This window comes from Zalophus californianus, chromosome 1 (assembly GCF_009762305.2).
Source record: "Zalophus californianus isolate mZalCal1 chromosome 1, mZalCal1.pri.v2, whole genome shotgun sequence".
Lineage (NCBI taxonomy): Eukaryota > Metazoa > Chordata > Mammalia > Carnivora > Otariidae > Zalophus > Zalophus californianus.
Genome location: NC_045595.1, coordinates 143,863,819 through 143,891,744, shown reverse-complemented (window position 1 = coordinate 143,891,744; position 27,926 = coordinate 143,863,819). Strand labels below are relative to the sequence as shown.

General features: G+C 39.9%; 1 protein-coding gene across 6 annotated transcripts in view; it reads left to right on the top strand.

Annotated features, from left to right (window-relative positions):
- Window positions 1-253: 253 nt before the first annotated feature.
- The window catches only part of ATP13A3 (ATPase 13A3), a 95,007-nt gene continuing 67,334 nt past the window's right edge, over window positions 254-27,926 (top strand). For all 6 annotated transcript variants that reach the window (XM_027587792.2, XM_027587789.2, XM_035724970.1 and 3 more), the window contains exons 1-2: window positions 254-733; window positions 1,476-1,519. The gene's annotated coding sequence lies outside the window, so the exon portion shown is untranslated. The remainder of the gene's footprint in view (window positions 734-1,475; window positions 1,520-27,926) is intronic.

Genomic DNA, 27,926 nt, shown 5'->3' with positions numbered 1-27,926 from the left:
ACCTCCTCCAGGCCAAAAAAAACCACCGTGCTCCGTTGGTAACCTCCCCTCCCCAGCACCCAGCTATTTTGAAAGGTCCTCTCCTGCCCTTTCTTTCCTTCGCGGGTCTAAGGGGCTAAAGGCGAGGTGGGCAGGGCCTGCCCCATGGCCCCGCCCGTCTCCGCTGGACCCGCCCCCCGACGTCCCCTCTGCGCCCCTTCGCGCTCGGCGCTGGGATGAGGCAACCACGTGACCTCACATCCGGGCGCGGGAGTCCTGAGCTTGCAGCGCGCGCTCCCCCGCCCGCCGGCTCTCCCCGCAGCGTGATCCGGGCGCCACGGCGGAGGGGAGGGGGGTTCGCTTCGTCGCTGGCGGCGGGAGGCCGTTTAGGAGTGCACACCGCCCCCCTCCCCTGCCCGCCCACCCCCGCCACCCTCCCTTGTTCTCGCTGTGTCCCGGCTGTACGCCGCCGCCGCCGCGGGCGCTGAGAAGGAGAGCGCGGACGCCCCTGTGCCCGGCTCGGCCGGGGCCTGGCCGCGGCGCCTCCCTCCCCTCACCCCGAACGCAGCGCGCGGCGGCGGCGGCGGCGCCTCGAATCCGAGCGACCCGCGGCCGCCGGCGCCCGCCGAGGGCGATGGGGCTGGGCTGAGGCGAGGCGGCGGCGGCGACAGCGGCGGGCCCGGGCCCCGGCCCCCCGCGGTCCCTCGGCTGCTCCGGCCCGGAGGCCGCCAAGGAGACGGCGCAGCGGCGGCGGGTGAGTGGTCGGGTTTTCCCGCGGCGCCGGGGGGACCGGGTGAGCGGGGCGTGGAGTAGGTGGGTCGTGGTGGTGATGGTGGGGGGTTGAAGGAGGTGAAGGGTGTTGTCAGGTACCAGCTGAGCTTCTGGTCGGCTCCTTGGGCCAGAATCCCGCATCACTTCCCGGGGGAGGTGCGTGGAGTGGGGAGGGGAGCGCTTAAGACCGCGGAATGTCTGCCTGGGACAGGTGAGGCGAGAAAAAGGGATCCACGTTGTGGGTGCGAAGCTGGTTTGGACACACTGCTTGCGTTGGGAGTGGGATAGTGGTCCAGCCCTTTTGGAAAGTCCGGGAGATGGTGTGGTCGAAGGGCAGGACGCTTGATGTGTTTCTGCGGATGCTGCCTAAAGGCATCTTGAGTTCGTCCTTAACCTCGGGAGTAGTAAGAGCTTCTTGACATCACCGCATTTTATGGATGACTAAGTGAGGCCCAGAGAGGAAAAGTCACTTCTTTTAATTGGTTAAGGCCTCTTGACTCTGTTAAGTGAGGACTAGGAAAACCCCGGGGTCCTCTCCTCCAATACTTGAGTGCCACTCTCTTTATGGCCTTTACTTCTCCCCATTGCCTTCACAGGTTTAGTGGATGTATATTTAGCGGAGTTGTGGCCAGGGGAATGGATTGGGGATTGACAGTAACTCAGTTCGGGGCTTCCCAGTTTGGAAAGCTTTTGTGACAGGTGTTTATCATTTCCTCTTCCCATAGATCTGACAGAAACATCCTTGGATCTTGGTGTCTGGACATAGGAGGTATGAATCACTCACGCAATTAACTCCTTTTAATCGTCAGTGTCTTAGAGCTATATTTAGTGGTTACATTAGTGCAAAATGAATGGGTATGGAGTCGTAAAACTAGAAACAGAAACCTAGGTTCCCTATGTACGATTCTGAACTAAATAAGTAGAACATTTGTGTAATGACTATTTTAGTTCTGTGAGTCAGGAAGTTAGAATTTTTTTTTTAAATCCAAGAAATGCAGGAACGTTAAAGATGATTGCAAAATGAATACTGTTTTCTAAAGGCTTTGTTGCTAAAGGGAAGGTGTTCTGATTTCCTTGTCTTTTAAGGGGTGATTTCAGAGTTCAAAGTGCTCTGCCTTAGGTTAGATCTCAGCCTCCTACCAGGGCACATACATTTTGTTACACAGGAGTATGCGTGGAATTCTTTTCTCAAGAGGATTGTTGCTTTGCCCAATAGGCTACAGTTGCCAGAATAAGTGTATGTGGATATCCCATTCTGGTTTAGCAACCCTTTCTTAAATGCAGATCAGTTCCTGGAAGTTCCAAATAGTACCTATTATTAATAATTGTTATGAAAGTTTACATTTGCTACTGTCCTTTTGCATTATCCACTGCTAGATCAGGTGAGCCTGAGACAGCTAAGTGAGATTTTTGAACATTGTTAGAAGCACAGCAAAGCTTGTATTTGCTCAGGACATCGGGTAGGAAAAGCGATGATGCTGGTTGCCTCAGTTTATAAGTAGTATAGTTATAAATGAAAATATGAAGTAGCCGTTTATTTTGAAAATACAGTTGACAGGCTTCAATTTGATGCAGTGTTCAAATTATGTAGTAGGAGGGCTGATTTCTTTGCCCGGGTCAACCAGAATGCTTTATTTGGGGTATGCTTGGTAATTAAAAATTTAATTTATAACTGATTTGAGATAAATATAATAAATTCCTACATAGAGAGGAAAATAGTTTTACGGTAATTAGAACAAAGCTTTGTTAAGCCTGAATATCTAAACATTGTCTTCTGATAAGTTTCTGTGTGGTTTTGCTTATTAGATTTTGGAGCTAAAATACTTTTCTTCGTTTAGTTAGCCCTTAATAGTTCTCTTATTTAGGTAACATCAGTTTCCCACCTATGTCATATTTCAAATATGGATTCTTATATGGATAATAATTGTGTGTTGGTAGCTACAACATAATGTATTAGAAAAAGCGTGGACTTGGGAAATCAGACTGGAGTTTGATTTTTGACTTTTCGTAACTAGCTGTTTGACTTTGACCAGTGCTAATAGTTATTGAGTAAGCTTATTACATAGTAGGCTTTGGATTAAACACTTAACATGGATTATCTCATTTAAACCATATTTTACAGATGAGGAAACTTGAGGTTCAGAGATGTTAAGTTGCCCAGAGTCATACACAGCTGACTTGGTAAACCTAGAAATAGAAACTGCTTGTCACGTACAGTAACAGAGAGCTAAGATTTGGGCTGTCTTCAAAGTCCCTTATGTTGTAAGTTGCTTAACTTCCCTGATCATCAGCGTCATCATCTTCTAATTCTTTTTTATTGAAAATGAATACTAATACTTATCTCAGAGAGTTTTGAGGATTAGCTGAGAACTTATGTCCTCCCTTTCCCCCTTCTATTCCATATACTAAATCAAGCTCTGCTTGTATAACATGGTGGTCTTGTAACCACTGTGAATATGAGGTTTTAAAATGTGAGTATATTTTATTCCCAAGATTAATAGTCCTAGGAGATGGGCCATGATCAGTGATATGGGGGCATCCTGTGAGACTTTGTCTTTATTCTGTATTTTTTCCCAGTGGTCTGGGTGATGGTGGAAATAAGAACTTTATACTTGAATGACAGTGTGATGGTTGTAATTAGTAAAAATCTGGGAAGACAGAAGTAGAATTTTAAAATGATCCTGATTACTTGGTTTATCTAATGCTGGATTCTGTCCACTGGTATACTTGGTAACCTAAACTAACTATATACTTAGTAAGTGGAAGACTTTGTGAATGGAACATAAGTTGAATAGGAGTTAGCAGCTTATCACTTAATGAAAGATAACACTCTTAAAACAATTTATAGTGGTATGCTAAAAGAGGATACATCTGGTGCTTGACATCTACCTGATACATCAGCAGAAGGTTTGTTCCAGTGATGAAATGCATTCTGAATGTGCTGTATAGCCATCTGGTTAAATCTCCAACCCAGAGATAGCTGATGGGATTTAATCTTTGGTTTTGTGACATAGTTTGTGTGAAATGAAGGTAAGTGAATTATGGAGAGAATAAATCTGTAGTCACTAAAACCATGTTCTAATTATTAACCCATCTAACTAGTCCGGGAAACATGCAAGAAGCAAGGAAATAATTGTTAGAGTCTTACTTGAATTTTGTTGACTTGATATTTTGAGATAGAGAAATAAGAGGGCATTGGAATTAGAACACATCTTTTAAGAGGGGTGCCTGGGTGGCTCAGTCGTTAAGAGTCTGCCTTCGGCTCAGGTCATGATCCCAGGGTCCTGGGATGGAGCCCTGTATCGGGCTCCCTGCTCCGCGGGAAGCCTGCTTCTCCCTCTCCCACTCCCCCTGCTTGTGTTCCCTCTCTCCCTGTCTCTCTCTCTGTCAAATGGATAAAATCTTTAAAAAAAAAAGGACACATCTTTTAAGATTTATGTAAAAAAGCTAAAGGTTCTGGGTTTATTTAATCTGGAGAAAAGTAGGTAATATCTGCATGGTAGAATGTCCTGGACCTAATCGTAACTAGTGATTATATAAGCTATGAAACATTTGTATTAGTGGGGTGCCTGGGTGGCTCAGTTGGTTAGGCGTCCAACTCTTGATTTCGGCTCAGGTTGAGCCCTTTGTTGGGCTCTCTCTCTAATTAAAAAAAAAAATAATAAAAGAACACAAGATTTGTATTAGTAAGATTAAAAATAGAGGTGCTGTGAAATGTCATGAATGAATGGTAATAAAAAATTATCACTTTTGTAATCGTGAGTTAAAAAACGGCATTAGTAAGTAGGGAGAAGAATGGAATGAAGGAAAGGGAGAGTTGATCAGGTAATCAAATGTCTGAGAATAAAGAAAGTTGAGGGTGTGGATTGCTGAAGAGTTTCCATAGAACAGTTCTCCAGAGAGAACTGTCCCAACACCAGATCTGGTAACATCTTAGACCCAAAGCCTCATAATGGGGCCTTTGTTAGGTCTGAGTTGTAAAACATTAACTCAAATAGCAAACTTTAAGACTGCCGAATTAAAAAAAGGAGTTATGTACCACAAGGCATCTCCCCAGGGAAAGAGGCCATATAGACCTTTGAGAACAGAGCTCCACAGAGACATGTTTCTTTGAAGGTGCAGGTGAAGATACATCTTTTGCATTCCTATCACCCAAGACCACTAATACTAGTATGAACTGAGAATGCAATAAAAAGTACCGTGTGTTTGGGGCACCTGGGTGGCTCAGTCGTTAAACGTCTGCCTTTGGCTCAGGTCATGATCCCAGGGTCCTGGGATTGAGCCCCCTCCCTGCTCAGCGGGGAGCCTGCTTCTCCCTCTCCCACTCCCCCTGCTTGTGTTCCCTCTCTCGCTGTGTCTGTCTCTGTCTGTCACATAAATTAAAAAAATAAAGAAATAAAAATAATTCAAAGGCCAGAGAAGTAAAATAAAATCTCAAATTTTCCTTTTAAAGAAAAGATGTAGACACATTTCACTAACCAGTATTTTCTATTGTTTTATTATTTTTAATTTTTTATCATTTATTATTTTTTACTAACCAGTATTTTTAAATGAAAATAAGGCACATAAAATTCCATTAAATCAACCTAATTACACATATTTTTACATTTTATAATGTGACCAGGGAGAAAGAGAATGGATAACGGTAACACAGAGGATGGGGGAATGACACACCCAGAGACAGAAAGGGAAAGACAAAAATACAAATAAAATGTACATTAGAGATACATGAGGTTAACAGCTTGAGCCTTTTAGGACGTTGTTCCCGAAGATGCAAAATCATGGTATCTTTCTATGAAAAGCCTGAATACAACATTATGTCCTTACTGCCTGCTGCTCTAGTTAAAATAAAACAGGCGGCAGTCCTCAGTCCTGCCCCCACACATTCTCCTCTCTCTCTCTCCCCCCCTCCCCCCACATACACACTCACGATACTTGTTTTGAATATGGTAAATGTTATTAAACCAGTCATAGTATATTACCATTTATTGAGCCTCTTATCCTCACAGTCCTCTAAGGTAGCTTTTATTCCCTCCATTCGTCAAATGAAGAAACTAAAAAAGGTTAAGTGACTTGAACCCGACTACAGAGCTAGTAAGTGATGAGGCTGGAGCTCAAAGTCACTTGTATATGGCTCTGAAGCCCACATGTTAACCACTATACCATGCCCACTCCCGAGGCATCTTTGGCCACCATTACTTTTTTTTTTTTTTAAAGACTGGTGTTTTTTACTGTGCTATCCCAAGAGTAATGTTAAGGTTCAGGTACTTTAAATTTCATGAAAAACATCAACAACTTACTTAGTTTTATTTATCTGTTATTTTATTTTTAAGTAAACTCTGCACCCAAGGTGGGGCTCAAACTCACAACCGCAAGATCAAGTCTCATGCTCTAGTGACTGAACTAGCCAGGTGCCCCTATAGCTCTTTCAAAATAATGCAGATTTTGGGCGCCTGGGTGGCTCAGTTGGTTGGGCGACTGCCTTCGGCTCGGGTCGTGATCCTGGAGTCCCAGGATCGAGTCCCGCATCGGGCTCCCTGCTCAGCGGGGAGCCTGTTTCTCCTTCTGACCCACCCCCCTCTTGTGTACTCTCTCTCTCATTCTCGCTCTCTCAAATAAATAAATCTTTAAAAAAAATGCAGATTTTACTAGGAGTAGGGAAGACATTAACTAACATTGAATACAGCTGAGTATCAATCCAGAATTATACAAAGTACAAATGGTTCCCCAATACTCCCAACTTTATTACCTAGCCTTTTAATTATGCTAGATTCTTTGTGTGGTATAAAATACCCAATGTAACCCTGGAGAAATAACAGATTTTCAAAGATACCTAATTTCTTTCTCCATTATTCACATTGTGGACTCTCATCATACATGCATTTAACTATACCCATTCAACTATCTGTGCTACATGAAAAAAGAAAAACAAGAAAAAAATACTTTAAATAATGATGGCAGGATGCCTGCCTTTACATCCTTGTCCCAGAGAATGCAATGAAGACTATAAATTTGCTGTTCCTCAGCCAGTCTATAGTCCCATTCACCTGTCAAAAGGTATCTTGCATAGCCAGTTATGATCCAGCTCACCAAAAAAGTAACCTATTCTAAAAGCTGGAGGAAAAACTGGCTGTTGGAATTGAAAAACAGTATGTCAGTTAAGAACCAGTTTTCAAACTGGTATCTTCGTAAGGGACCTTTTCAACAGTAATTTTGACTATACAGGATTTCTACCTTAAATGAGAATTTAGGCCCAAAGCCCCCACATAAAAGGTGATTTCACTTTACCCAGCTCTTTAGATTACAAAGAATTAGGAACTCAAACATTTGTCTTGTATATCAAAATAAGTTAATTAGTAATGCATTATTTATCCTATTTCACAAATGGGAAAAAGCAGAGCAACAGGGATGCTGTTAGAAGAAGGCACACTTGGGGCGCCTGGGTGGCTTCAGTCAGTTATGCGTCTGCCTTTGGCTCAGGCTGTGGTTCTGGAATCCCGGAATCGAGCCCCGCATCAGGCTCCCTGCTTAGAGGGGAGTCTGCTTCTCCCTCTCTCTCTCTGCTCCTCCCCGCCCCCATGGTCGCGCGCTCTCTCTCAATCACTCTCTCTCTCAAATAAATCTTTTTAAAAAAGAAGAAGGCATGCTAGACATATGGGAACTGTTCCATGACTTATTAAAAATGTAATAAAAGTCTGTCATGTGGGGCGCCTGGGTGGCTCAGTTGGTTAAGCATCTGCCTTTGGCCCAGGTCATGATCCCTGGGTCCTGAGATGGAGCCCCACATCAGGCACCCTGCTCAGTGGGGAGCCTGCTTCTCCCTCTCCCTTTGCCCCCCCCCTTTTCGAGCTCTCTTTCTCTCTGTCTAATAAATAAATAAAATCTTAAAAAAAAGTCTGTCACGTAATCAAAAGCAATCCTTAACATTGGTTCTCAGTAGAAAAAAGAAAAAAACAGTGAGTTCTGAGATGAGCCATTACCACAGTACAAAACAAAGGCAAGAGTGGAAAGACAAAATCTACTAACAGTAGTTACTGACAAAAACTGTCTAACCCCAGATCCTTTACTGGCATGCTATTGCTTACTCTCCACACGTTTCCTTTTCTGTAAAAAGAAGGGACTAATCTATCACCTGTGACAATTCACGATTATTGTTTTCCAGTCTCACACTTCATTATTTCAATGTCCAACTCTCAAATTCCTTGTGAAGAAAATAGGTAAAAACTAAAATAGGAGTCAATTAATATAGCTTGCTATCAGAGGTAGAACTGTCTTTCATATCACCACCCAAAAACAGTTACAAATATTTTTATTTTTTTCAAGATTTTATTTTTTTTAACTATTTGAGTGAGAGAGAGAGAGAGAACATGAAAGGGAGGGGGCCGGGGGGAGAAGCAGACACCCCACTGAGGGGGAGCCTGATGTGGGACTCGATCCCGGGACTCCAGGATCATGACCTGAGCCGAAGGCAGTCGCTTAACCAACTGAGCCACCCAGGCGCCCCAAGATTTTATTTTTAAGTAATCTCTACACCCAACCCGGAACTCAAACTTACAACCCCAAGATCAAGAGTCGCATACTCCACCAACTGAGCCAGACAGGCATCCTCAAATATTTTTATTTAAAACTTTTGAGAAGGTCTACATACATCATCAAGTTCCACATCGTGTAATCGGTAAATTCTACTTTACATAGTTAACTCACTTTTCTCAGCAATTCAGTTTCTTACCTAACTAGTATCTGCGTATCAACAGATCATTTAAAAGCAAGATCCACAGGGAGTGAGAGAGCAAAACAGAAATTTCAATTAAGAGATTGATTACAACTCAGTTCATACACGTACACAAATAGACTTTAAACATAGGGTATTTTTTTTTTTAAGATTTGATTTATTTATTTGACAAAGAGAGTAAGAGAGGGAACACAAGCAGGGGGAGTGGGAAAGGGAGAAGCAGGCTTCCCGCTGAGAAGGGAGCCGGATGCAGGACTCAATCCCAGGACCCAATCCCAGGACCCTGGGATCATGACCTGAGCCCAAGGCAGATGCTTAACGACTGAGCCACCCAGGTGCCCCTGGATTGATTTCTTTAAATGTGGGTCACCAGTTCTTCAAAGACCAAAGAGTTTTCATCCATCTCTAGATTATGCCTTAACTTCCTTTTTTTTTGTAAGATTTTATTTATTTGAGACAGAGAACGTGCATGTGCGCACATGTGAGCGAGTGTGCGCACAGAGAGGGAGAAGCGGACTCCTTGCTGAGCAGAGAGCCTGACTGGACTGACATGGGGCTCCATCCTAGAACTCTGGGCACCCAGGTGCCCCAGTGCCTTAACTTTTTTTTTTTTTAAAGATTTTCTTTATTTATTTCACAGAGAGCGAGAGCAGGAACACAAGCGGGGGGAGTGGGAGAGGGAGAAGCAGGCTTCCCGCTGAGCAGGGAGCCCAATGCGGGGCTGGATCCCAGGACCCTGGGATCATGACCTGAGCCGAAGGCAGACGCTTAACAACTGAGCCACCCAGGTGCCCCAGTGCCTTAACTTCTTAAGCCATCAGTTTTCTAAGCTCATTTATAATTTAGTTTCAGCTGTGATTTCCTAAAGTTTCCCTTAAAAAAATTTTTTTTTGCCTTACTGTTTCACCAAGCATAAGAGATGGAATCCTTATTTACATGTCAATTATAATAATGTGATTCAGTTTGCTAAGTTAAATATAAGGTACTGCAGTCAAGTTGCCTAATTTGGTCTGGAGCACTTAAATTATTTGAAAGAATAGACTAGGGGCACCTGGGTGGCTCAGTCAGTTAAGCGTCTGCCTTTGGATCAGGTCATGATCCTGGGATCGAGCCCCATATCGGGCTCCCTGCTTAGCGGGGAGTCTGCTGCTCCCTCTACCCCTACCTCCCCACCCCACTGGGTGCGCACACAAAAATAAATAAAATCTTTAAAAAAATTTGAAAGACTAGACTAACCTAACAAATTCTCAGTTAAAATAGATTTTTATTTCATGGATCCTTTTGATATGAAAATAAGCTTTTTATAGTTGTTACCACTGCCTTAGAGTTCATTGATGAATGAATTTTAGCTAACCCATGGTTGTTTTCTGTTCAGTTTTTGGTGAGAAGAACAGAATAAAGTGCTTAATTTAGTTAGGTTCAGAAGCATCTTAATGTGTTTTTTTTCCCCGAATCCTTTCTTACCTCTGATACAGCCCATGGTGAATGACCTTTTTTCATGTTCCCTTAAAAGTTGTGGCAGTTACCAATTATTTTGGTACATAAGAGTTGTGATTTTTATAGGCAGGCAGGAAGGAAGGAAGCTTGGTTAGGGCCTCTTGGTTAGGCCTCAGGATTGTGGTGGCAGATTTAATGATTCAGTACTTTTTTAGTTCCTGTATGTGCCAAGCACAGGGCTAGATGTTGGATATATGTTGATGAATGAGTTTTGCCATCTTGAAGGTAAACAGTCTAGCAGGTGAACACAGTGCTCCTGCACTGTACAAGTCCTGAAGACACCATTCACACTGTATTCTTTGGAATGTGGCCCTGTGGTGTGGGCTTTAGTCTCTTTCAGTTGAAGAAGTTCAGAATCTCTATCCCATGCACGTTAATTCGTATCTTTATCCTATCAGGCAAGGCCCTTCATCATAATCTGATCCTGTCCCAGGTTTTTAGCTCCCATTTCTAGCTGTTCCCTAGAGGCTACCCTGTGCTCTAGCTGGTTTAACTTGTATTCATGACATTTTCTAGGATTTCTCACCCTAGTACTTTTTTTTTAAATTTTTATTTTAATTCTGGTTAGTTAACATACAGTGTTATATTAGTTTCAGGTGTACAGTATAGTGATTCAACAGTTCCATACATCATTTGGTGTTCCTCATGGCAAGTACACTCCTTCATGCCCATCAGCTCTTTAACCCATCCCCCCAGCCGCCCTCCTCTCATCTCAGTACTTCGGCGTGTGGTAATTCCTCTGCTTGGATTCCATCCCTCTGTTATTTTCCCTCTTTTTGCTGCCTGTTTGCCTGATGAACTTCACACCTTTCAGGTCTTAGATCAAGGGATATAATCTCCAGCATTTAGCACAGTACTTGTCACATGTAGACAGTGACTTTTTTTTTTTAAGATTTTATTTATTTATTTGAGAGAGAGAGAGAGAGAGCACACGTGGGGGGGGGGAGGGGGGCAGAGGGAGAGGGAGAAGCAGGCTTCCACCAGAGCATGGAGCCCAATGCGGGACTCGATCCCAGGACCCTGAAATCATGACCTGAGCTGAAGGCAGACACTTAACTGACTGAGTCACCCACATGCCCCAGACGTTGACTTTCTAAAACATGACTTTTTATGAAATCAGAAATGGTGATAAGCCATAATGATTTTTGCTAAATGCTAATTTAATATTTACAGATTTATCCTGAATTATTAGGACACTTGGACAACATTGGTTTTTTTCAACTAATTTGCCTTTTCCTAAATCCAGCAATGGTATAGGGTATATTTGAAGATCCTACCTGGCTAGGATAAGGGCACTGTTTTAAGTTCATTGGAGAACATGTTAGTGAGACTTTCCAGAATGATGAAAAATTGGTCATAAATGGTCTTTCAGCTGAACAAAGCTTTTCAATCCAAGAATGGGTGACCTAAAGGATGGCAGTAGCACTAGTTCCAGTTCTCTTTCTGCCGGTAGTGCCCAGTGCTGCTGCTGTGCAGGAGTGGATGTAGTGGAGAGGTGAGAACCCTTGAGGGAAGCCCAGGCAGGAATACTCCGAGACTTTTCCATGGTAAAACTACGATGCCCACTCGCCACATCTCCTCTGTACTTTTTTTGTTTTGTTTTGTTATTTGGAGATTTATCTTCTATTTCTCAGCTTTGAGAAGTTATAATTTATTTATGTATTTTTTTAAAGATTTTATTTATTTATTTAATTGACAGAGACAGCAAGAGAGGGAACACAAGCAGGGGGAGTGGGAGAGGGAGAAGCAGGCTCCCCGCCGAGCAGGGAGCCTGATTTGGGGCTTGATCCCAGGACCCGGGGATCACAACCTGAGCCGAAGGCAGACGCTTAACCAACTGAGCCACCCAGGCGCCCCTAACTTACTTATGTATGTATTTCTGAACAGAATGACTCTTCATGAAGAAGTAGTGGTTGATACTGAAGAACGTGGTGTTGTAGATGGGGGGTGTGCAAGGTTACATGAAGTCACCATGGGACCTGGGAGAGAGCTGGTACTGAGAGAGTTGGAAAAGCACTGGGATGAGTGTGGGAGCCTGCCAAAGACAAAATGTACTTGGTTGTGAAATTTAACCCAGAAAAACTGGAAGATTTTACCCTTCCCTCACACCCCTTGTTTTGCTCTGTCTCGTTCATTCTCCTCCATTGCTGGGTGCTCGCCTGGTTTTCAGCCTTTAAGGTTTTTAGTCTGTAAGTCCAACATTGTGGGACAAATGTTCTGATTCTTACAAGGAGAGACAAAGATGGGAGCTATCCTCTGCTGGACGGTAGAAAGGACAGTCAAAGCATGGTGGAGAACATACTTGCCCAGGGTCTGGAAGGACTTGTAAGAATTTTTCAACCAGACTGTTAGGGAAGGGCATTCTTGGCAGAAGGAACAATGTATGTAAAGGAATGGAGTCAAGAAACAGTAGCCCTTAGAGGAACTACAATTGTGTTCTATATAGATGGGATGTAAGGTTTGTAAGAGGTGAATGATAACCATTGGTGAAAGGCAGGTGGTCTTGACAACTAGGAAGGGCCACATTCTGAGGAGTATTACATGTCTTCCACTTAGTTGTAACTTTGTCCTTGGAGCCCAACTGGGCCTTTCTTCTACTTTACTTCCCCATGGTAGGGAAACACATAGAATTGTGCATTTTAAGACTTTTCAGTTTTTTTTTTTAAAGATTTTATTTATTTATTTGAGAGAGACGGGGAGAAAGAACATGAGCAGAGGGGAGAGGGAGAGGGAGAAGCAGACTCCCCGCTGAGCAGGGAGCCTGAACCGGGACTCGATCCCAGGACGCCGAAATCACAACCTGAGCCGAAGTCAGATGCTCAACTGACTGAGCCATGCAGGTGCCCCTAGACTTTTCAGTGTCTTGCTAGTAAGAGGATTGTTCAATTTGCTTAATCCAGTGTATTTCTTCAATTTACATGAGCAGGGGATGCGTTTTTAAAATTTTTATTTTGGAGGGGCTCTTACCAGTTTGGGAAATGCTGCTGCAGACAATGGGAAGCTATTCAAATTTAAAGCAGGGAAATGATCATGTCTGGATTATATAATGATATGAATGAGGGAGACTAGAGGGGGCATCAGGACCTGAGTTGAGGGCAGTGCCAATGGAGATAGGGCTTGGTGAAGTGGGTGTGAGAAAGGTAGAAATGATGACTAAGTGCCTCCTTGTGGATAGGAAGGAGTCTAGGATGACTTCCAAAGTCCTGGTGTGTAATTTTAGCAAATCATACTCATTTAAGGAGTAGAGGGAATAGTTCGTGTTAGGGGGTGGGATTGGAAGAAAGATAAAATGAATCTATTGAATTTTAGTTGTATGTAAACATGTATGGTTGATGTTTAAATCTGTGGGTCTGGAGCTGGAGAGAGATTAGTGCCAAAAATACTGATTCGCAGCTATTGGTAGCTTTTACCATAGATGGGTCAGTGGAGCCCCTCCTGGCCCTTTGTGTTGTTATAAAGAGAGAAGGCCAGAGAATATTAATAATTAAGTAGTGGGCAGAGGATGTGGTGGCTTGGGGAATATTAATAATTAAGAAGTAGGCAGAGGAAGTTAAAAACTTCGTTACCTGGCTGCCTGCCCCATGACCCAGGCTACTGTAATATGAAGTATAATTTAGCAGAATTGTGGGAGGTAAAAAGGTCATTGTGGGCCATCTTGGGAACCTAGTCAGTACGTCAACTACATTTGACTTTCAAATGAATTTTTGAGAAATAGACCCTTGAAAGATGGTGCTGTCTGCATGCTAATTCCTTAATTTGTTTGTAAGGCTTTTTGATATAAAGTCACCCCATGCTTGACTTTGTGGGAAAGTAAAAAAATGCTAATTTTGGTCAAGTGAAGATTATTTTTTTTCCTGTTTTTAAAAGATGATATTGATTGAAAACTGGTAAGTAGAGTAGGAAAGGCCTGTAAAAGTGTTTTGTAAACTAAAAATCCCTGTATTAATGTCAGTTACTTTTGTTATGTTTGGCATAGTACCCAAATGCATTGATTTTTTTTTTTTTTTTTAAATCCTGGATAGTGGATTACAGAATGACCATAGGAAATGAGAAAGTTCAGATTTCTATGATGATTGTACCATGAGTAAGGCCATTATCCTCCTCAGCAGCAATTTTAAAGTGTGTTTTTGAAGTATTTGTTGAATGCAGATGTTAAGGGCTTTGCACTTCCTTTCTATGCTGAGTCAACATGGGTAGGTTTCAAATTACGGAAAAGGAGTAAAAGTGGAAAGACAAATTTACGTAATTTTAAAAAGGTGATCGAAGTGCCTATCAATTATAATTGTAAATTAGCAGGATTGCACTTTTTGTACAGAATTGCTTCCTAGTGATTTTGTGCTTCCTTTGTGGTCAGGTTCAGGTCTTCATAATGTCTGGAAGAATAAAATGTGAACCATAGTGTAGTACAGATGATGAGTAAAACTGATTTTGCTTTCTTGCCAGCACAATACAGTAATCCTGAAGTGAACCATGCTGAGTTAATAAAGAAAAATTATTTTGGGTTTTGCTGTTAATAAGTAAAATGAACATCCCTGGATTCTGTGTGTAACTTCTTAACATACTACTTAAGACTTAGAATATAATTTTCCGTAATGTTTTCTTCCCGCTCCTCCCCCCACTTCTTGACTATTCCCTACCCACCCCCACCCCTTCTCCTCCAAGCCCTTCCTCTGCACCTTGCTGCTCTGTTTGGGTACCTGTCTGTGCACACTATTACTTTTTGTTTCAAAATGCAGCTACAGTGTAATCTTTTTGAATACCTTTAATCAACAATTTCAACTCAGCACTGTAATACCAACAAAGTACTTTGCTCAGCTGAAATGACACAGTACTATGAAAAGTGAGACCAACTTCAAGCAGTGCATGCAATGACCACTGCATAATAATGGTCACCTGCCAATAGCAACTATAAGATTTTATCTAAACTATATCCTGGTTTCTGTGCAAACATGTGGATAGTATGAGTCTTAGAATTGGTGACTTGAAATTTTATTTATTATTATCATTAGTTTTTAAAGTAAGCCCTACACCCAGTGTGGGGCTTGAACTTAAGACCCCAAGTTCAAGAGCCATATGCTCCAGGCATGCTCTACCAACTGAGCCAGCCAGGTGCCCCTGAATGTTTAAATTTAAATTTTATTTATTTATCTTTTTTAAATTTAAAATTCAGTTAGCCAACGTACGGTACATCTAGTTTTTGGTGTAGTGTTCAGTGATTTATTAGTTGTGTATAATAGCCATTGCTCATCACGTCATGTGCCCTCCTTAATGCCCATCACCCAGTTACCCCATCCCTCCCCTAAATTTTAATTTTAAATTGCTGATTGAAATGTCAAGTTACTAGGGATTTGGATTAACAGTATTACATTTTAGAAGAAATAATCACTAATTTGCATTAAAATGGAAGAAACATTCATTCATATATTACTTAACAAAAATCCTTTTTAAAAGTGTAGCTTTTATTTGGGCAGTTAAGCTCACTTACCAATTTGGGTTGTTTATACAAGCTGTTATTAGAACTCTAGATTTGTCAGTTCCTTACTGTATTAAATGCCAGAGAACACTTTCTTTAGTGCTTGCTTTAAAACTTGTTTCAGTTAGGTTTTTCTGCTTGTAAGTACTCCTCTCTACCCCCAAAGCACAAAACTCATATTCTCTATTTCATGAATTTGAAGAAACAGTTAGTGGTAACATGTATGTGTATGTACATGTGACATGCCTTTCTAATTGGGATTGTTGGATCAAAGTGTTGGAGTATTAAATTCTAATATACTGTTGGTTTTCCAAAAAGGTAGTACAGATTCACTCTTTTTTTTTTTTCCCCCTTTTCTTTTGGAGGGGGCAGTGGGGGAAAGAGAGACAATCTTAAGCAGGCTCCACAAATCCAGCATACAGTTTGATGTGGGGTTCAATCTCATGACTGACCCTGAGATCATAACCTGAGCCTAAATCAGGAGTCGGACGCTTAACCAGCTGAACCACACATGTGCCCCCAGATTCATTCTTAACAGCAGTGTATAAGGGTGCTCCTTTTTTTTTCCAGTTTAATGGGCAAGTAGTGTTTTACCACATAATTTTATACTTTACCTCATCTTGTTCTCTAATAGGTTCATGTGCTCTTTAAATGTTACTCTTCTCCCCTCCCTTGCTTCACAACATTATAAGATCCCTAAATTCTAATTTCAGACAATTGTGAACTTGGGAGTGATCTTTGTAAAGGCAATAACATACCTGCCTTCTCTCCCCTCCATCACCATTATCATTTGTTTTGTGTTTGTGTGTTATTTTTCCATTGAGACACCTGAAACAGAGGCTGTATTATTTAGCCAACTCCTGCTTTCCCAGATTAGTACCTCCAGTCATACTAAACAAAAAAGTCTTAAAACTTCCCATAACCACTTTTGATCAGCTTTTCTATTAAGGCTACTGAAAACTGTCAGCCCTTTTCCTTACCAATGTTGGAACATCACCTAGTGGTGAAAGAGTGCAACAGCAAGATGCGTACAGAGGCAATACTTAATGTAGGTAAAAACTTTCATGGTTGGAATGAATCATACAGACTATTACAACTGTCTCATTTCAGTGGAGAAGAAATTGAAACCATGACAGGTGAAGGAACTTGCAAAATAGTTCATGTTGAATTGCCTTTTAAAAAACAAGTTAAAGCTCACTCTTGAGTTGTGTGCTCGTTCGTGTGTGTGTGTGTGTGTGTGTGTGTTTGGGGGTAAAGTAGTTTACCTCCTACAGTTGCTAATATAGTAATGAACGTGGTATATATGCTTACTTAACGCTTGTAGATGGATTAATTTTTTTTAGATGGATTAATTTGATTAAATAACTTAGGATTTGCTGCTATTTTATGCTGTGTCAATGGCTACTGCTTTTCCTCAGTGGAGCCAAAATGTGGAGGGGATGTAAAAGTAAATATAATCACATTCTCGCTTTCTAGAAATGTATTTGTTAAGGGGGCCTTCAAAATGACCACTTTATCTTGCCTGGGGTAAAAAAACCTAATTAAGAGAGATCCAGAGAATCAGGAGAATGGTTTGATAGAGCACCATGAAGTGTTTTGCAGGTTCCTACAAGTTCACACCCAAGGTTGGCCATGCATTGTAAAATTAGAAGTTTATACATATGCTCAGCCTTCTTTCTTTAACTATTTTAAAATATTATTACATGTAGATGGTAAAAAACATTGAAAAAGCACTAAAGTCTCTCACTCTCACTCTGCAATACACTGCCACCACTAGTAGCCACTGTCTCCATTTGTTTTGGTTTTTGATTATCTTAGGGGTAGATGCCAGTTTTCTTTCTAGGCCTTTTTTGATTCTGCCTGTTTTGAATATTTAGTCTGTAGGACTGGTCTTATTGCAGTGATCCTATCTACTATTTCCTATTGCCTGCTGCAGCACTTTTCATAATAGATGCTAAAATTTTGAAATCAGTTTATCAGTTATAACACTTTTGTAACTCTCAGTCCTTGAATATGAAGTTTTGAAAAGTTATATACATGAGGAAGATTTAAGAGGAAATTTAAAAGTTTTAAGATCAAAGTAGCTTCGGGGCGCCTGGGTGGCTCAGTTGGTTAAGCGACTGCCTTCAGCTCAGGTCATGATCCTGGAGTCCCACATCGGTCTCCCTGCTCGGCGGGGAGTCTGCTGCTCCCTCTGACCCTCTTCCCTCTTGTGCTCTCTGTCTCTCATTCTCTTTCTCTCAAATAAATAAAATCTTTAAAAAAAAAAAAGATCAAAGTAGCTTCAATTAAATGAAAATCTCTCATTCATGTAAGTAGACATTTTAAAAATGCAAACACTGTATTATGTTGTATTTAAAACAATTTTTACAATTTCCATATTTACAGAGCAAAAGTTAAAACATAGATACCAGTTGTCACTTCAGAGCTACTTTTTCCCATTTTTACTAATTAAATACTTTGCAATTGATTAATAACTCAAAGCCACTGTTTTGCCTAATGATGACACTCTTACCACATGGAGTTTTCTCTGAATAAAAGAGGGTTGATTTGTTAAATAGAGTATTTAGTAAAAGTGATAAAAATGTATGTAAATAAGTACGCTGTAGTGTGGGCTGAGTTGAGCTCTTAATGTTTCTAATATTGATCCTAAGACAGATAATTACATTATTTTTCCTAATTATAACTTATTTTGTTTTAGCTATCGCATTGTTTTGTAACATACAAAAAAGTGTCATACAAAGACTGCACTTTACAAATGTAAATAGTCTTGGTTTGGTGTATATTGGATACAATGGTCTTCCTTAAGCCTAAACACAGAAACAAAAGCATGTATTATAAGAGAAAGTTCAAGATGGGAAGTGATAAAATGGGTATTCACTAGAGCTTTGTTAAAATTTAGCTGGTATCCTTGTAAAATTTCCATGTATTCATTAAATTATATTATGTCATTCTTATTGTTAGGAGCTGACTTGAAGTGTTAAGTTTTGCCCTCATAAATAGTTGTGACAGTTTGGTTTCTGTAGTTAGGAGATCGAGTTTTTTAAAAGCTTCTTTTACACAAATACCTGTATAGCTATTAAAATTGAAGTTGTTCAGTGAGTAGATTAAGGATTTTAGATGTATTAGGGTATTTTATATTTCAAAGGGAGAACTTGCTTTTTTTTTTTAAGATTTTTTTAAAATTTATTTGACAGAGAGAGACACAACGAGAGAGGGAACACAAGCAGGGGGAGTGGGAGAGGGAGAAGCAGGCTTCCGGCAGAGCAGGGAGCCCGATGTGGGGCTGGATCCCAGGACCCTGGGATCATGACCTGAGCTGAAGGCAGACGCTTAACGACGTAGCCACCCAGGCGCCCCGGGAGAACTGCTTTTGAATTGCAGAAGGTTATCTTAGTTGCTGTGGATGCTACAGATTTGACAGTGAAATAATATTCTGAGTGCTGGCTGAACTGTTTATACTTCAGGATCTTTAAAAAACCTTTTGCTGAGTGGTCCTTAAAGATGGGTTCGTCATATTTTTATTTAACACGAGTAGGCATGTTTAAGTCTCAGGAAAAACATCTAGAACTACAGAGCCAAGTAGGATGATTCATTCTGTCTTTCAACTGTGCAGGGTGGCCCAAAAAGTTTTTTTTTTTTAAGATTTATTTATTTTTTTATTTCAGAGAGAGAAAAAAAAGTGCGCGCATGCGCTAGCTAGCAGCGGGGAGGGGCGGGGGTACAAGGTCTTAAGCCGACTCTGCGCTGAGCGAGCTGGATGTTGGGCTCCATCCCATGACCTTGAGATCAGGACCTGAGCTGAAACCAAGAGTTAGACACTTGACTGCGCCCCGCGCACCACAAAGTGGCCCCAAAACCTAATGCAGTTTTAATTTCTAAAACTGCAGAGTATATGTTACAAACTTATAAAAAACATTAAGAATTTCTTTTAGAATAACTTAGTTTTGTGAATTTTGAGTAATACATTTTTAATTTTAGTTTTTTACTTCCATCTCTTTGAACTTGGCAAATACTGAAGTAAAAAACTAAAAATGTGTTATTCAAAATAGCTTTCCTTGAAGTTTTACTCGAGTTTTACGAAATTACCAACTTTGTAATTCTGGGTACATACGTGGAATATCCTTAAAGAAAACCTCCCACACACATACTATTATAAAACTGTTGTTCCAACTAATAAGAAATTCAGGTTTGAAGCAAAGATGGCTTAGAGGTTTGGGGATTTCTGTGCCTGTTAGGCCAACTCCTCTTGTTTTAGGAAATGAGATATGACTAACTCTTATCCTAGAGCACTACAGGTGATTCTTAGTAATTATATAATGTGAAAAAAATAAGTAAACTTCCAAGAATTCGCATTTGATTAGTGAGATTTATTCCTGATAGCTTCACTTTGTCTTGTGCTGCTGTTTTTACTCACATAAAAAATCATGTTCATTGTAAATGCAAGGAAGGGTTTGGTTAAGCACAATAGCCTATGAGCTCCTTGCTATTTAGATAACATCAAGGCTGAGGCATGCACTGTGGAATTGGGACTTCAGTGTGCTCTCTAGATGTGACTTATTCAATAGTAGCTCTACCAGTGGCACAAGGGTATATCTTCTGAGAACCCATTTAAAGTCAGTGAATTTAAAAATCCTAAATTTTAATATCTTAATCATTTTGAAAACAGTTCAAAAAGAGTCAAAACAATATTTGGCTGAAAATTCTCATCTGAATGGATTTTTATGCTTAGTTTTATTTTTATCAATAGCCAGCTTTTGAAAGTGCTGCTGATACAGCAGTTGGGAAGAATGATGATATAGTGCTTTTGGTAAGAAAAATTTCTTTAATTTGTTTCCTGTGATCTAGAAATTGATTTGATTAAAAAACATACACTCCTGCAAGCTACGATAGTTATATTATGAAAGTTAAATGGATTTTAGAAGTTTGATATTAATGCTTCAAATGTTCTAATTAGATATATGGTAGAATAGCTTAATATGTGTTTTTATCTTTAATAGGCAATATAATTTAAAATATATTTATAGATTTTTATCCTTATAGAGTCATAGAAATATTAGAGGCTTTCTATTATGTACAAGTTTTTAAAATTTATACATTTATAATATATATTTTAAATGTAAGCTGTTGGAATTATTGTCTCATTGGATTTTATTAAAAGTTTATGTGAAAGTCTTGGTGAAGTCTTGATAATTTCCTCTGTGGTATAGTATGCTTAAAGAGAATAATAACTGATGGTTTTTAGAACAACTTTTTATTTAAATTATTTAAATTATTTTTAATGCCTCAACTTTGGTAAAATTTGGTAAGACAATAATTTGCCTTAAAAAGTAAGCTAAATTTTAGAGCAATAACACTTACAAAAAGAGTAATGAGATAAAATGGTCAAGAATTGAATTTATAAGTATGAAAAATAGATTGTTATAGGCGATGTATAATAGCTCCTTTAAAAATTACTGCAGTATTTTTTTGCTGTGGTCACTTTTTAACTCTAGAAGATGAGTTGATAATGTAGCTGTGTTAGACTGAGGTGAGCTCTGTCAAGATCTCTTTGGGGAAAAGGTTTTAAATAATTGTAAGTACATGAAGTTAATGAACACATTGAATATTAACGATAATTTTTCTAAAATTTTAAAAACATGCTTATTCATCTAATACATTCTTCATTGAAAAATTAGGATTTACAAAAGTGGGGAAGTACATCTCTATTTCTAGGCAATGGATAAAAGACAAAAGTGAAGAAGAATGAGAGTCAAAACTCAGCAGTAAGAGACTATGGATAATGCCTGGTATATGATGTTGGGTCAGTGGATTTGGGATTTATAGAGGCAGATTTATGGTCTTTGGTGCCAGTAATGAGTATCTTCTGAAAATGTTTTTCTATCTAAAATCTTCAGATGGGTGACTTTTATTTATTTCAGAACATTTTCGGGCGCCTGGGTGGCTCAGTTGGTTAAGCGACTGCCTTTGGCTCACGTCATGATCCTGGAGTCCCGGGATCGAGTCCCGCATCGGGCTCCCTGCTCAGTGGAGAGTCTGCTTCTCCCTCTGACCCTTGCCCCTCTTGTGCTCTCTCTCTCTCTCATTCTCGCTCTCTCAAATAGATAAATAAAATCTTTTAAAAAAAAAACATTTTCTATTACAATTTTTACATGTTAAAAAACAGTAGGACGATTAGTATAATAATGAACTCTCATGTACCTACTACACTCAGCTTTTAACTCAGGTGTGGCAGTTACTAACTTGTGGCCATCCCATGACTGATAAAAATGGAGGTTTTTTAATTTTTAAATTTTTTTATTTGGAAGTAAGTTCAAACCTGTAGAAAAGTTGATGTATTGGTGTAAAGTGTTCATTAAGTTCCTTGATGATATTTCTGATGTCTGCAGAATCTGTAGTAATGTCACCTCTCTTATTTCTGATATTGGTAATCTGTGCCTTCTCCCCCGCCCCCGACTTTGAGTCTGACTAGAAATAATCACTTTTGTTGATCTCAAAAAAAAAAAAGCCTTTGGTTTCATTGATTTTTACTACATTTTACTGTTTTTTATTTCATTGATTTCTACTGTGAATTTCTCTTCAGGGCTTACTATGGGTGTAATTTGCTGTTCTTTTTCCACTTTTTTAAGGTTGATGCTGAAGTCACGATTTTAGGCATTTCTTCTCTTCAGATTTTGGAATTTAGTGCTATAAATAATTTCTAAATACTGTTTTAGCTGCATCCCACAAATTTTGATATATCTTCATTTTTTATTCAGTTCAGAATATTTCATAATTTCCCTGTTGATTTCTGACTCATGGATTTTTTTTAGAAGTGTATTTTGTTTCCAGATATTAAGGCTTTTCTACTTATCTTTTTGTTATTGGTTTCTGATTTAATTCCATTGTTTTTAGAACTTAACTTAGTATGACTTGAATCTGTTTTATGTCCTGGAATGTCATCTTTCTTGGTAAATGTTCTGTGCACATGTTAAAAGAATGTATATTTTGGGCGCCTGGGTAGCTCAGTTGGTTAGGCAACTGCTTTTGGCTCAGGTCATGATCCTGGAGTCCCGGGATCGAGTCCCGCATTGGGCTCCCTGCTTAGCGGGGAGTCTGCTTCTCCCTCTGACCCTCACCCCTCTCATTCTCTTTCTCTCAAAAAATAAATAAAATAAAAAAGAAAGAATGTATATTTTGCTGCAGATGAGTAGAGTGTTCTGTAAATATCAGTTGGGACCAAATTGATTGATAATGTTGTTCAGATCTTCTATGTCCTTTGTGTATTTTGAAGATCTGTTAAATATATACATGTATAGGATTATTGTTTTATGTCTATCACGTTGACCCCTTTGTCTTTATGAAATGACTTTATCCCTGATAATATTCTTTTTTTTTTTTAAATCCTTGGTAATATTCTTTGCTTTGAAATCTACTTTGCCTGATATTAGTACAGTTATTCCAGCTTTAATTTGAATAGTACTTGCATGGTATATTTTGTTTTAACTTTTAGCCTACTGTGCCTTTATTTTAAGTTGCATTTCTTATAGGCAACATATAATTGTCTGTAGTCTTGCTTTTTTTTTTAAGATTTTATTTATTATTTTAGAGAGAGAGAGAGAGAGCAGAGGGAGGGGCAAAGGGAAAGGGAGAGACTCTCAAGCAGATTCTCTAATGAGCATGGAGCCCAAGGCAGGGCTGAATCTTATGACCTTGAGATCATGACCTGAGCTGAAATCAAGAGTCAGACACTTAACCAACTGAGCCACCCAGGTGCCCCTGCAGCCTTGCTTTCGAAAAATAAAACTACAATCTCTGCCTTTTAATTACTGTTGAGACCGTTCATATTTAATGTGATTATTGATATTGTTTGGTTTAAATCAGCCATCTTGCTATTTGTTTTCTCTTTGTCTCATCTCTAGTTTCCATTTTCCTCCTTTTTTTTTTTTGCCTGTTACAACAGTTTAGTATTTTTTATGGTTCCATTTAATCATCCTTGTTGATTTTTTTAGTTGTGACTCTGTTTTATTTGAATGGTTACGTTAGAGTTAATAGTGTACATTTCTAACTTACTAAAGTTTACCTGCAAGTAATACTAAACTCATTCACATATAGTATAAGATCCTTAAAAGACTATACTTCCATTTCTTCGTGCTGTTTTTACTACTGTTATGTATATTTACCCACATATATACCATGTCTGATGCCTTTCATTCCTTCGTGGAGATCCATATTTCCATTTCCATTTTTCTACCTGAGGACTTCCTTTAACATTTTCTTTTTATGGTGTAGGTTTGCTCATGATGATTTTTTTTTCAGGTTTTGTGTCTAAAAAAGTCTTTATTTCACCTTTGATTTTGGAAGATATTTTTGCTGGGTATAGAATTCTCTGAATATTTTTTTCTCAGTGCTTCAAAGATGTTGCTCAGCTGTTCTCACCTGCATTATTTTTAGCAAGAAATCTGATGTCATTCTTACCTATCTTCCTTTGTATATGTAACACATCATTTCCTCTGGCTCCTTTTAAGATATTTTTCATCACTGCCTTTTGTTTTTGAAAGATTTTATTTACTTGACAGAGAGAGCACAAACGGGGAGCTGCAGGCAAAGGGAGAGGGAGAAGCAGGCTCCCCGCTGAGCAGAGAGCCCAGTGTGGAACTCCATCTCAGGACCCTGGGATCATGACCTGAGCCAAAGGCAGACACTTAACCGACTGAGCCACCTAGGCGCCCTTCATCACTGCTTTTGAGCTGTTTGATAATGACATGCCTTGGTGTAATTTTTCATTGTTCATTTGCTTAGTATTGGACGTTTTGGATCTGTAGGCTTATAGGGTTTTTCATCTTATTTGGAAAAATTTTGGCCATTATATCATCACATATTTTTGGTCCTTCCTAACTTACATGTATATTAGGGTACTTGAAGTTGTCTCATGGTGTACTGATGTTGTTATGTGCTTTTCTCCCTTTTAGTCTTTTTTTCTGTTCATTTTTCTTTTTTTTTTTTAAAGATTTTATTTATTTATTTGAGAGAGAGAATGAGATAGAGAGAGCATGAGAGAGGGGAGGGTCAGAGGGAGAAGCCGACTCACTGCTGAGCAGGGAGCCTGACGCGGGACTCGATCCCGGGACTCCAGGATCATGACCTGAGCCGAAGGCAGTTGCTTAACCAACTGAGCCACCCAGGTGCCCTCTGTTCATTTTTCATTTTGAATATTTCTGTTATTTTGTCTTCAGGTTCATTAATTTTTCTTCTGCCATATTTAATCTGCTGTTAATCTCATCTAGTAAATTTTTTGTCTCAGATACTGTACTTTTATAGTCAAGTTGGTTTTTTTTATATCTTTCATGTCTGTACTGAATGTGTTCAGTCTCTCCTCTTGCTTTTTGAACATATGGACTACAGTTACAACAGCTGTTTTAATGTCCTTGTTGACCAGTTTTATTATTTGTGTCAGTTTTTGGTCTTTTCCTACTGATTAATTTTTCTCATTATGGGTTTTCTCTTCATACCTTTTAAGTTTTAATTGGATGTCAGATATTGTTACTTAATTGGGACTAGATATTTTGTGTTCTTATAAATTCCTTGAGCTTTATTTTGTGAAGCTGTTATTTGGGAACAATTTATTTCATTTTTTTTTTAAGATTTTATTTATTGGCACAGCTGGGTGGCTCAGTTGGTTAAGCATCTGCCTTTGCCTCAGGTCATGATCCCAGGGTCCTAGGCTTGAGTCCCGCATTGGTCTCCTTGCTCAGCAGGGAGCCTGCTTCTCCCTCTGCCCTCCCACTCCCCCTGGTTGTGCTTCCCCACCCTCTGACAAATAAATAAAATCTTTTTTTTTAAGATTTTATTTATTTATTTGAGAGAGAGAGTACATGAGAGGGGGGAAGGTCAGAGGGAGAAGCAGACTCCCTGCCGGGCAGGGAGCCCGATGTGGGACTCGATCCTGGGACTCCAGGATCATGACCTGAGCTGAAGGCAGTCGCTTAACCAACTGAGCCACCCAGGTGCCTCAATAAATAAAATCTTAAAAAAAAAAAAGATTTTATTTATTTGAGAGAAAGAGAGAGAGCACACATTCTCAGGGAGAGGCAAAAGGAGAGCGAGAAGCAGATCCCCCATGGAGCAGGGAGCCCAACACAGGGCTGGATCCCAGAACCCTGGGATCATGACCTGAGCCAAAGGCAGCTGCTTAACTGACTGAGCCACCCAGGCACCCCTATTATTTCATGTCTTAAGAGTTTTGTTATGTAGGACCAGAGTAGCTTTTAGCTTAGGGCTAATTTGATCCCACTACTGAAGCAACACCCCTCTGAGCGCTCTTCCTGAATCCTTGTGATTAATGAGGTTTTCCACTGTGGGTTGGTAGGAAGGAACAGGCATTCTTCTCAGCTCTGTGTAAGCCCTGATGAGTTTTTCCTCTTAATCCTTTTGGTTGGTGCTTTCTCTGGCCTTCAATAGTTTCCTCACACACGTGCGCTGAGGTACTCAGCTGGAGACTTGAGGGGGACCATCTGGATATTTTCGGTGTTCTTTCTCTGTACCAATGTCTTTACTGATAATCTGCCTTGCAGACCTGTCTACTTTGGTGTCTCCCCAGACTCAGTCAACAATAGCTGATCTTTTCTGCAGGGAAAGAGGTTGGGCTTGCTCATTCTCCCAGTAGTCTATAGCAGTAGGTAATGGCTCTTGAGAATAACTGCCACCTCAAGTCATATTGATTTGATGAATCAGGCTTACCATGGTGGATTGACTCCAGTAATATGCTTCATAGCTGTAATACTCCCCTAGACTGAGAAGCAATTTTTACTAAATTCCTCACAGGGTTTTGTACGATGATGTGGCTTATTTTGGGGATGTTGGACCAGATACCTCTAAGACTTCATTTCCAAGATGGCGTGTGTGTGTGTGTGTGTGTGTGTGTGTGTGTGTGTGTGTGAGATATGTTACATATAACGTATTATTAATATACATAATATATGTAACATAACTTACATATTACACACACACACACACACACACACGTATATGTAATCAAAGTTTTGTGTTTTATTTCTGTAGAAATGCCACTCAGCCCTAACCCCTATCTCCAGGGCTACCAGAAGGTACAGAAGCTTCGAGTGCTTGTGCAGGAAGCATCAGTATTTTTTACTGGTCATTTTGTTGATGATATAAATCAAGAGATTTCAGTACTCTTATATATGGATTTGTTTAAAAACATTCTTTTTATTAAAGATTCTATTTATTTTTTTAAAGATTTATTTATTTGAGAGAGAGAGAGAATGAGAGAGAGAGAGCACAAGAGGGAAGAGGGTCAGAGGGAGAAGCAGACTCCCTGCCGAGCAGGGAGCCCAATGTGGGACTCGATCCCGGGACTCCAGGATCATGACCTGAGCCGAAGGCAGTTGCTTAACCAACTGAGCCACCCAGGTGCCCAAGATTCTATTTATTTATTAGTGAGAGAGAGAAAGCACAGTAGGGGGAGCGGCAGGCAGAGGGAGAAGCAGGCTCCTCGCTGAGCAGGGAACCCGATGTGAGACTCAATCCCAGGACCCCAAGATCACGACCTGAGCCAAAGGCAGACGCTTAACCGACTGAGCCACCCAGGCGTCCCTAGATTTGTTTAAAATTCTGCAATTGGTTTTACTTGGCTATTTAACTCATTTCATGTAAACCTTAAATAACTATGGCTATCTTAGCACAAAATCTTCCTTACTTCATTTATTCAACAACTACTTTCTGAGTGTCTGTCATGTGTCAGACCTGTGCTACATACTGGATAGACAAGTAGAAAGATGGCATCTGGAATGAGAGCAGTGTAATATTCCCACTGTGTTCTGCAGAGATCAGCCTAGCCTACAGCAGTGGCTATTTGGTCTCAGACTTTTATTTTTTTTTAAATCAGATAATGTGGGTTTTTTTTTTTTATATTTCAGCTTTGTTCCTTTTTTTTTTTTTAAAGATTTTATTTATTTATTTGAGAGAGAGAGAATGAGAGATAGAGAGCACGAGAGGGAAGAGGGTCAGAGGGAGAAGCCGACTCCCCGCCGAGCAGGGAGCCCGATGCGGGACTCGATCCCGGGACTCCAGGATCATGACTGAGCCGAAGGCAGTTGCTTAACCAACTGAGCCACCCAGGTGCCCCTGGTCTCAGACATTTTTATAACCTTGAAAATTATTGTGACCTCTGAAGAGCTTTTGTTTATGTGAGTTATATCTGTTGATACCATATTAATTAAAACTGATATATCTTTAAGCATATTAACTCAATATTAATAAAGCATAACAGTAATAAGCTTATTACAGATTAAATAATACTTTTCTGAAAAATACCTATTTTCCAAAAACAACAAAGATCACAAGGAAACTGGCATTGTTTTACATTTTGCAAATCTCTTTAATGTGTGGCTGAATGTCTAATATTTGAAGCTAGCATCTTTTTAAAAGGATTTTATTTATTTATTTGAGAGAGAGAGAAAGTGTGAGTGAGAGAGC